This window comes from Candoia aspera, chromosome 12 (assembly GCF_035149785.1).
Source record: "Candoia aspera isolate rCanAsp1 chromosome 12, rCanAsp1.hap2, whole genome shotgun sequence".
Classification (NCBI taxonomy): domain Eukaryota; kingdom Metazoa; phylum Chordata; class Lepidosauria; order Squamata; family Boidae; genus Candoia; species Candoia aspera.
The window spans coordinates 3,870,692-3,882,123 of NC_086164.1; the positions used below are offsets into that span (position 1 = coordinate 3,870,692).

At 39.5% G+C, this 11,432-nt stretch overlaps 1 pseudogene; it reads right to left on the minus strand.

Annotated features, from left to right (window-relative positions):
- Positions 1–5,349: 5,349 nt before the first annotated feature.
- LOC134504568 (U2 spliceosomal RNA) lies at positions 5,350–5,554 on the minus strand (annotated as a pseudogene).
- Positions 5,555–11,432: the final 5,878 nt, after the last annotated feature.

The window sequence follows — 11,432 nt, forward strand, 5'->3', positions numbered from 1 at the left end:
CCCTCTCTGTCTGACCATCAGCATTTTGTTAGTGACATCACAGCAACATCATCAATATAATACATTAGCAATCCATTCCTTTTAAAAAGTGAATATTCCAAAGCTTTCCTCTCCTACATCTTTCTATGCAGGATAACTTGATATCTAGAATGGAAGATACCCCTGATGGATGGGGCCAAGATGTTTGTAGTTCAATTGGTATGAGCATATTTATGAAACAAACCAGAGTAAGATTCAGAGGCTTCAAAACTCTTAGTCTGGTATCACTGGAGGATTGCCTTAACATCCACCATGCAAAGACAGATTACTGAGACTTTATATCCTCTTCCTAATCTGTTATTGTAATGTTGCTTTAATGAATTATTGTTAAACACTATGAACGCTGAGGGATGTGGTGGCGCTGCCAGTTAAACCGCTGAGCTGCTGAATTTGCTGATCGGAAGGTTCGAATCCGCGTGATGGGGTGAGCTCCCATTCCTAGTCCCAGCTCCTGCCAACCTAGCAGTTTGAAAACATGCAAATGTGAGTAGATTAATAGGTTCCACTTCAGAGGGCAGGTAACGGTGTTCCGTTTAGTCATGCCAGCCACATGACCATGGAAGTGTCTACGGACAAATGCCGGCTCTTTGGCTTTGAAACGGAGATGAGCACCGCCCCGTAGAGTCGGACAGGACTGGACTTAATGTCAAGGGAAACCTTTACCTTTACCTACTATGAATGCTAATTTTTGGCAGGAGCGATAGATTTATATCTCTCTAGCTATCCTGCTGTTATTACACTCTTATCCCAATTATTGGGATAACTATATTTCTTCTGCAAAAGGTATTTTCCTAGTGTTAAATTCCAAAATGAGGAACTCCTGAAATACTAAGAAAGGATCTGTACTAAGCAGCTGGTCTCTAGAGATGCTGTGCCTCATCTGTGCCCAGAATGCTTCATTCTCATCAAGCTGAAAAATTATCAATTGTCATTATTCATCAAAAGATGATCAAAGCCTCTTTGTTTCAAATGCCTCCACAGAATGTTCCTTTGGTCTTTTCAGACAAGGAAAAGATAATGAGGTACAACCAGACAAGAGACGGGAAGGTGTTTCAGAGGATCCCCCCTTCCACCTCCTCCATGTTTGGCAATTCATTAGAGAGGATGAGCTGCCACTAGTTAAAATAACAAGGGTTTCCCACAGCAGTGGGACAAATTGCTATCAAATGCTTCCTTTTCTTTGACACGTACTTCCAAAGGACCAGCATGGTATGGTAGAATTGTTTGGAAACAGCAGACAATGACATTGGTTTCAATATAGACATAAATGACTTCAAAATTGGGAATTTCAAAAGGCAGTGGTGCGGGAAATAACGGGCACATCTTATTAGGGCCATGTGTTATCGCTGCTGTGTGAGCTCCGTTCATGACCAGTTGGCTCTCAGCTGTACTTCAAGGTGCTGGGCATCACCTATAAAGTCCTTCATGGCATACATAGTCATTGAAATACAAGGAGTCGTTGCAATACAAGATGGGAGGTGAAGAAATATGATAAATAAATAAATAAATAGGGCTGGGCTATTTGAGGAGTCACATGTCTCCACTTGCTTCTTCCCCTCTGGTTCTTTCAGGCAGAGAGGTCCCCTCAATTAAATGTTGTCACTATGTGGGACCAAGGAACTGTGCCTTCTCTGTCATAGCCCCTGCCCTCTGGAACAGCATCCCCCCAAAGATGTGGACATCTCCCACCCTCCAAGGTCCTTTAAGGCCTGGTCTGTTCCCAGGCCTGTTAAGTCCTTCTCTGTCCCTGTGTTCTGTGACCTCCTTCTCCTTCATTCGGAAGCTCCCAGTCTACCCACACTTCCCAATCCAAAAGAGCCTACTGGGAAGAGTTCCCCAATGATGTCTTCTCTTGGTTTAATGGAAATACAGGAATTCAGAGGAGCTGCAGTCCCAAAAATAGACATTCTTCTACCGTATATGCTTGGCTACCATGTAATAAATAAACGCAAGAACACCAAATTCCTTCCGTGACATTCCACTGACATTTTCTTCTTTGATAGACATATTGAAAGTAGACGGTCTTTCATCAGACTGAAGGAGAACTGTTGCAAACTTGCCTGGGTTGCACCTATAGCATAAAAGCACCATTCATCATTTAGGTGCCGAAGGATTTCATGTTTCTATGAGCTATCATCATTTTGTCATTGATTAGACTATTGTTAGGAGCTTTTCTTGATGCAGCCTTGGAACAATACCAGAAAAGGATAGAATTCAGTAATCCTTAAAAAAGGTAGAGAATGTGGGAAGCATTCCTATTTACAACCTATGTCTAAAAATAGATAAAAACTTCATACAGCAAATGCAACTTTGAAGGTAATTGTGGTTTGATCTCAAGTGTTTTGCAATATGCATCTCTAGGAAAAGCTGTGTCACAGAAAGAACAGATAGTTCTCCAAATCACCTCAACCTATAATAATTACAAAGAATAAACCAAGCTGTCTACTGAACAAAAGTCACTTGTAATCCCAGCAAGGCCCTGGGATTATGGCTTTTGCCCCAATCTAATTGATACAGACTGTCCTTCTGTCAACTCTTTGTCTTTTTCATTAAGCATAAATGTAGTCTTGTTATTGGAAGAGAGTCCTGCAGGTTTAAATCTATAGGGCAGCAAATGTAGTTTGCCTAATGCTATTAAGCAAACACACAGACACACACACACACACAATCTCATGCAGATTGCTCACAGGAATTGACAACAAGCAGAGCTGCATCCCATAAGTATCCACAGCACTTTTAGTGTTTGGCTTTCTCCATCCCTCCAAAGATGCAGAGGGGCAATTGAAACCTACTGAATTTCACTGTGGATGATCCTGTACTCCAAGCCTACTCAAGTTAGGGTAGAAGTTACATATCTGCCATCAGTGGCAGAAGAATGGACTAATAACTTGCCCATGCACCTCTGTGTATCTCCAAATCTGCTCTTTAAGTAGGTCACTTACGTTTCTCTTAGGCTGGAGAATAGAACAGAGGGATATTTTTATTTTATTTCTTTTTTATATGTGGCAACAGTAATTATGTTGAAGTAGCAGAGAGCTGAAAAAACATTTTGATTTATGAGTTACTGGGGCTGGAGCATCCCAATCTACAGGCTTGATCTAAGGGCATGAATGAAGGTCTTGAGCATCTATGAGAGATGAAGAGTGAAAATCATCTTCATTGGTGGTCTGATGCCTGTAGCCATGCTGGTTGCATCATGGATGGCGCTTCTGTTGTAAAGCATCTGCAGTTACCTTGTTCTAGACAAACACCTTCCCCAGCTCAGGGGTTGCATTCATACAGCATCCTTAACTGGATTAGAGTAGAGGAGAATGGAGATGGCCCTGAAGAAGAAATTCAACAGCCATGAGGTAAGCACCAGCTAAGCCCTGGGAAGACGGAAGGAGTAAGGAAGAAACTCAAAGTTCTCTCACCGTGATTGTCTTTGATGTAAGAGGGGGAGACAGAATCTCTGTCAGGCTTTTAAGATTCTTTTATTATATCTTGCAACAATAAAGTTGAGTTCCAGTACTCCTTCTGGAATCTGTTTCCTGACCTGCTGTACCTTGAAGAAATGATTATTACTGATTTAACCCATTTTCTTGTTAACACAATACATTGGAGTGTAAACTTACCCAGTGGGCTGGCTTTACACACTACACTAAGTTGGAAAGGGCTAACCAAGCTTCACATGTTGAGGGACTGTTTGTAACTTTGCATGAACACATTCCATCTGTGTACGATGTGGTCGCATCCATGGAGACACTTGGAAGTGTCTCAGAGTTGACAGCTCCTAGCAGGAGGAAGGTTCATAAATCACCCAAGAGTTGATTCAAATTGTCAGTTTGATTTGAATTGTCAGTATGTGGTTGATTCAGCTCAATAAATGTATATACCCAGAGATGTGCCAAAGTCCCATCAAAATGGCCAATTGGTTCAAAGGCACCCAATCTGATTTGACACCTCTGTTCAAAATCTGATCCAGAGACTTGACTGTAAGGGTTGAACTGATCAAATGAGTGGGTTTACAAAACTTCCCGCCTCATTTTAACTAATCAGCAATATTAACCAAACATTACTTTAAAGTGCCATTAAAACATATCCCTTCTCTGAAATGACATTGTCCTATGACACAGCTTCTGGAAAAGGAGCGTGTCAATAACTTAACAGAATACTTATGAATAGACTCTACCACTGTTAAATTACTAACCTTCTAAATTGTATTTTATCCATGAGGGAAATTCATTTCGTCAAGAATCCAGGATACTTTTTGCAGTATTGAGAAGGACTTCTAGATTATTCTTACAGCAGCTGTTGATATCTGCACAATAAAATCCACTACTGTTTGCTTGAGAGATATAAAGGATTATCGAAGCCTTAATATTTAAAAAGAAAGAAACTCACTGAGAATAAAACATCCTCATAAGCCAGCTACACAGAAGAAATTGCTTTAATAGCTTCCTAGTAATGGTTCTTCGCTCCCCAAATATTGAGGCAGTTCTTCTCATCTATCTGAAACAAGGTTGCATTACAAACTATGGATGATGCCTATATCATTAGGAAAAAAATATTAAAATATATGTGCAACCACCACCTAACATAATGAGGGTTAATTTAAGAGAGAGAGAGAGAGGGAAGGAGGGAGAAGGAAACATGGAATTGCTTTTTTCAAATAAATGGTGTTTATTTTCTTTCATCAGCTTAATGAAGTACTAATGGGATTTACTTAACTCTGTTACCTATAGGTTTTTTATAATGTGCATTATAAAGAGGAAACTGTATTGTAGTATAATAATGGTATGGCGGGGGGGGGGGGGCATCTTCTTTTGTTCGTTGAAATTGCATTCACACAAGCCAGACTCATGTAAAGAGTGTATGGGGGAGGGAGGGGAGACCAAAGGTGGTGTTTGACTGCAATATAAACTTCAAAATAAATGAAGTGCCATCAAGATAAAGGAAGGAAGGAGGGGGGAAAGACAATACCTTAAAAAGTATTTGTCATGGTTCCTGTTGCAATGTTCCTGAAACATCGCAATGAGTTCCCATGCCATGCTGGTGCTGATGCGTGTTGTTGTCCAGGAGGGGGCTGCTACTATGCGCTTGTACCAGGCAGTGAGCTGGATGATGCAAGTATGAAGGAATGCCTGTTTGGGCTAACTTGACTGGTCAAGGACATTACCTGAAGACTGCCAGCAACTGTTACAAACACCTGCAAGAGAATGGAATTGTGCTGACTTTAGGGGGAGGGCTTTGGGTTTGCTTGTAGGTTAATTGGGAGAAATCCTGTGCTTTTGGTATTCTCAGCTTTGCCTGTGATCCTGCATACTATTCATCATTAAATTAGATTCCCATAGAAGTCCTGTGTGAGTCTAATTGTTATTTTGAATAGGCAGTCATTACACTATTAGATCTGGGATGCAAAACTGTAAGCCAGCATTAGACGGCAGCAAAGAGCTAGCGAGCAGAAACATTTCAGATATCAAACTAATAAGAACAGCTGCTACATTTGATCTTAGACAAAAGCCTGAGAAGCGAGAAGCTACCTGAAAGTGGAAGCTGGAGTGTGGGTGACCATACTCAACTATTTGCCCCCTTCGCCTTGCCCCATTAACTATGAGTGATGATTTCCAGTCCACATGGAGACGGGCAATGGCAACAAAAATCTCATCCGTGGGCTTCTCTCCAGGTCTTCTACTCAGCATGGGATATGATCAGGCCAAAGCACTTATTAAGCAGCATGTACCAAACACAGGGTGCCAGCTGGATCTAGCCAGGACCCCAAACTTTATTGCCAGTGAATCTGACAGGTACTTTGTGTCCTCTATGACATACCTAACTAAACTCAAGGTACCCAACCATCAGAGGGCCTTTACTCTGGCACAATGGTATGCCCGCCCCTCCGCTGTTCTCGAAAGCTGATACAGGAAGATTCCTTACCCGGGGAGACAAGGCCCCTGTGACTCTGGACCCACAGAAACCACAGAGCATGTGCTTCTCCAGTGCCTGTACTACACAGACAGTCATACTAGCCTCATCTCACCATTACGGCATAAATACCCAGGGCCACAGGACAATTTTATACCACCTTGTTGCTTTCAGATACCAGCCCTGCTATAACATACAATGTTGCCAGGTTCTGTGTAGCAGCACTCAGACTTCATTGGATGACCTGTGCTATAAACTAGATTTAAGGATCACCTAGTTCACCCTATTAGAGTCCTTTGTAACTTGATAGATATTGTCTTCCACATGCTAACCTTTTATGTTCCCCTATGCCCATCTAACACTCCTACCCCTTCTTTTAGATTCTTGGTTTTTATATATACTGTTTTTTAATTCATATATTTTTTACATCTTCTAGCTTTTCATAATTTGTTAGATTTTCTATTTTTACTCTTGATGTATCCTTTTTGCTTTTCTAATGACTATATGACACCTTCCTAATGCTGTCTATGATTGTAATAAAGGCTTGGCTTGGCTTGGCTTGGCTTGGCTTGGCTTGGCTTGGCTTGGCTTGGCTTGGCTTGGCTTGGCTTGATGGTGTTTCCCATATCTCTGCCCAATAAGGTAGGTAAAACTATCTGATTTGTGTTGACACAGCATCAGCTTTGCTTGCAGAAAGGTGCAATGTCATGTTAATCTGGGAAGGACCACCATTCTACCCTTCTACAATGCATGTGTGTGTGTGTGTGTGTGTGTGTGTGTGAAGTATATTTGCATTGTTAGTTAAGCAATTTAGGAGTTGAAAAATACTGATAAACTTCAGCATGGTGGATCATTAAGAACTGTTTTTAAAACTAGTAACTTTTAAGTAATATCTCCCAGAACTTTAGATATAATATTGCCATGTTCTCTACCAATAACTTAAAATTATCCCTTGTTAAAATGCATGCGCACACGCACACACACACACACACACACTCCTCAGTGAAAATAAAATGATTTCAGAAGTACAGAAAAGGAGAACATTTCAGGGATGAAATGCAAGCATGGAAAATGCTTTTGACAAGCAAATTAGTCACAATATTCAAGCCCTCTTCCAGGTGAGTTTTTCAAAGTACTGTTATAAGAAATAGAATTATCTCTTACGTAAATGTTAACTGTTTTGTCAGCCTTACTGAATAATCAAAGAAAATAGAGGGGAGAAGGTCCCACAAAATGATTTAAGAACATGGACTCTTAAAAAGAAAAAAAGAAAGAAAATAAAAGACCTTGTCTGAATGTAAAAGAAGATAATTGAGTCATGAAATTCAAAGCAACTACTAAAACAACAAGAATAAGTGATACATTTCAGACATCAGAGCCAAAATATTGGAAGCAAATTACAAATAATATCAAGTCTATATTTTGTCCTTGAGAGGAGAACTTGAGTATAGTTTTGTGGCTTAATTTCTCCAGCAGTGCTAATCATATGGAATGGCTTTGACAATGATCTAATGGTACACTTTATTGTACAATATTTTTAAGAAGCCTGTGGTTGGTCCTCACACCTAAAGTGCAGCTCTTCTATTGATTTATCATGACTTGACACCTGTAGCTGTCTTATGTTTATAGCCAGCATTTCCTATATATATACTATGAATATATACATACATACATACATACATACATATTGTTTTATAAATAAAGATAAAAACTAACAGACTAATATATAGAATAAAGAAAGAAGAAGAGAAAAGAAGGGGAAAAGAGGGAACAAAGGCAACAGTGCAAAAAAAGAAAAAGAAAAAAAGTATAAAGAAGTAGCTTCTGATTTTTTTTACAGCAGTTATAATATAAATTTACCTCTGACTCTATGGTTACATCATGATTTTTTTCTATAACCTTTTTTTAATCATCAAAACCATAAATTATAAGTTCATCTTTTTCTGTTTCATGCAAAAGTCTGTAAAGGGCTGCCAGTCAACCATAAAATTAGATAAAGTCTTTTCTCTAATCAAAGATGTCAGTTTGGTCATCTCTACAACCTACATCATCTTCACCATCCATTCCTCCATTGTGGGTAACGTTGGATCTTTCCACCTCTGTGCATATAACTCACTGCAATTACCATGTGTATAAACAAAGTTCCATGACATTTTTCCAACTGTTTATCAATCAGTCACAAAAGAAAAGCCTCTGGTTTCAACTGTATATTAATCTTTAAAATCTTCTGAAATAATGTATGTATTTGAATTCAAAAAGTTTCATGCTTGGTGGATGTTTATAGTCAGCATTTCCTATAGGGAATGGCATTTAACATTGGGGACTGCTGCTACTCACAGTGTCCTGAGAGAAGTCTCAGCATTTGATAGAATTATTTATGATTCTATAGCTCATTGTATGCATAGACTCCATTATGGAAACCATGGTGTTTAAGTCATCAGTGGAGGACATGTATGCATGATAAAAGCCCATAATCTTTTCCCCACATCTGTCTTTCCCCATATTCAGAGCATGAGATATGATGGCTTTCTGAGGTGAAGGGTAGGATGAAGAAGTCTTTTGCCTTGAATTTCACAAACTTGGTGAAACTCCTGAATTTCTTGGCTTAGCTCTAACAACAAATTAACTCTGAGGAAGTTCCTGATGATGTTTTTTCTCCCTTACCAGGAACGCATCTATTTTGCTTTGATCCTCTAGAAACATGTGTATCTTCACTCCATCATCTTATCCTGGCCTCCCCTGAATTGAAAAGCAGATAAAATCAAATGAGGGATAAAGTTCATTTAGAAGGAGAACCCTTTTTTTAAAAAAGGAAACACACAAAGCCACAAATAATTTCAGACAGATGCAGGCAAGAACACCAAGGTTGATGTGTTGTAGTAAAGGATAAAACATGGCCCTAAACACAAAGATGTTTAGACTTCCATGGTCCTCCTTAGGTTTGGAAGCCAGCTGCCAATGAGCTAATAGAGAAGACTTAAATAGGAGATTCCACACTACAAAATTGGAGAAACTATGCCCCTCAACAAGGTTACAATTCCTGTAGACTGTGAACATTGGCCTTGTACCTGTAGTTGGAAGGCCATAGATTGCTACTTGCTTCTGCCTACAGGCTTGTTTTATAGTGATTCCATAAAACATGAACTTTGGGGATCATCCTAATTCCTCCAAACAAAATGGGGGTCACGTTGAAAGAAGCTGAAGGCAGACCTAAAAGTCTAAAGTTTAGCAGCAGGAATGTTTATATTTACACAGCTATCCTTCTTCCGTATTCCTCTAGGTCCCTGAAAACAAAACAGGGCTAGCTTATAATGCAAAGCTGGTTACTTTTATCTCACGAGCTGCATAAAGATGAAGAACATGCCAAATAGTTTGTGAGTATGTGGAGACTTTGTAAAGAGCAAAGAAAACCTTTCCTGATCCCAGTGTTGTCCTTTGTCATGTATTCCTCCATTCTTGGTGAGCAGACAGTATACATAATCACTTCACATTTACCCTATTGTCTAAGGGATTTCTCTTCCCCTTCCCCAAATGACATTTTAAACTGGGAGACCTGTCAACAGTGATGTCATCTGTGAAACAATTAAAATGGAAAGTGCTCTTTCTTTCTTAGCTGGCTGGGGTTAATTTTGGGACTGCTTGTAATGGAATTTAAGCACATTCTTCAATCATATGCTTTCCTCACCTATCCACTCCAACTGTTCTTATACTGTCCTGTTTAGATTATCTGGGCTGATATGACAGTCATCTATTTTTGTAGCTTGGGAATATGAATCTTGACACAGCTTACTGTGTAAACATAAGATGAGTATTGAAGAACTTAAGCCCTCTTTTTCATCTGTCCAGCCTTTCTAAATTCCCTTTCAGTTTGTTGAGAGCATTCTACCATTGTGGCTTTGAAGCCATGATTAATGGTTTGGCACATTTCATGGACTCACCCAATTGTGGTTTATTCAACAAAATATGAACATAGTCTGTTGGTACTTCCAGAAACAATGCAGAAATGTTTATAGCAAGCTGATTTTTTTCCATTTCTCTCGGATGACAGTGGGGAAAGGTGAAAAACTACTTTGCCCATTTTTATAGCTAACAAAGAGCACATTGCAATAATCACAATATAAGGGTGACTTATGTATTTTGATGCATTTCCTAATAAAATTAATCCATGCAATAATAAATCACTCTATGTGAGGTTCTGAAGACTCAAGGGCATACAAATAGAAAAAGCATCTTGACAAATGAGTCTGCCCTTGCTACCAAAATGGGAGACATAAATTAAGATGGTGTCATGCCAACACATTGTCTAAATAAGATATTTAGCAATGGCATCCAGTTCTCATTGGCAGGCACACAAGAGTCCATTAGAAAATGTTACTTTGAAGATGGCTCATAGCTTAAACTCTTGACATCATCAATTCAAATGTTGACAAATACGTGTACTTTTCACTCTTGATTTAGGGCCTTGTGAAGAAGATATGACAATTTCCTTGTTAGCTTATATAACATTTCAATCCTTCTTAGGTTCTGATTAGAAACAAGCAAAACTTGATTCCTCTTGACAAGAAAGCACGCTGTCCCCAAAATGGAATGAAAAGCAACCGTATTTCTAACTGCGGAACTTTGGAATGGATAAATGAATCCTTATTACAGCACCAGGGCCATGGTCCCTGTCTTGCTGGCAGCTTCACCATGGAGCATTTTGCCCTCCAATAGAACTTGGCAGAGGAAGGAGATGTTTGCTGATTCTGTAACACACTGAGGTCCCATCACTGTCGACAGCCAATGAGTGGTATGTTGGCTATCAGCTGAGCGAGATCAAATAGTACAAGAACTCAAGAAGAATCCACAAAGTAGGGCAGATCCTCCTCCTGACTGTGGACTTCAGTTCACAGAATGCCCAGCAATTATTACTTTCTGAAGGTTGAATTCCGTGTATCTAATGGGTTCCCAGGTTGGAGAATACTGAAATTGGTGTTGGAGGGTGGGAAAAAGAACCAGAACTTTCCAGTTATGCACACACTGTTCTCAGATTACACTATTATTACTGTGCTTTTCAAGCAAATAATTTGTGCTTATTTCTAATGTATATATAGTGGCCTTAGCTTTACCAGTTACACTATTTATTCATTTTTATGCGGAGACTTGTTAAGGTTTCTTCTTCACTATCCCACTTGCTCCCTAATTCCATAGCTGTTTCTTAACATTGATTTGATATGCTCCCTCCTTAGACAGCTTTAGGAGTTTCACTTCTCTGGCTTACTTTTAGAGAGGAGAGTGCAAAAAAAGGAAACTTCCCTTAACTAGGAATTGCAGCATATTTATCAAACTGTCCTCCTCTACATCTGGTGTGTCCTTTCTAAATGCTGCAGTCTTTTCCACCAGCCAGTCCACTCTGCAGGTCTGTCTTTCAGATCTTTTTGCTCCTGCTGGGATCTTCCAGCTTTTCCTTAGTATCTAAGTAACTTGCCTGGTATCTCCAGTCCACACAG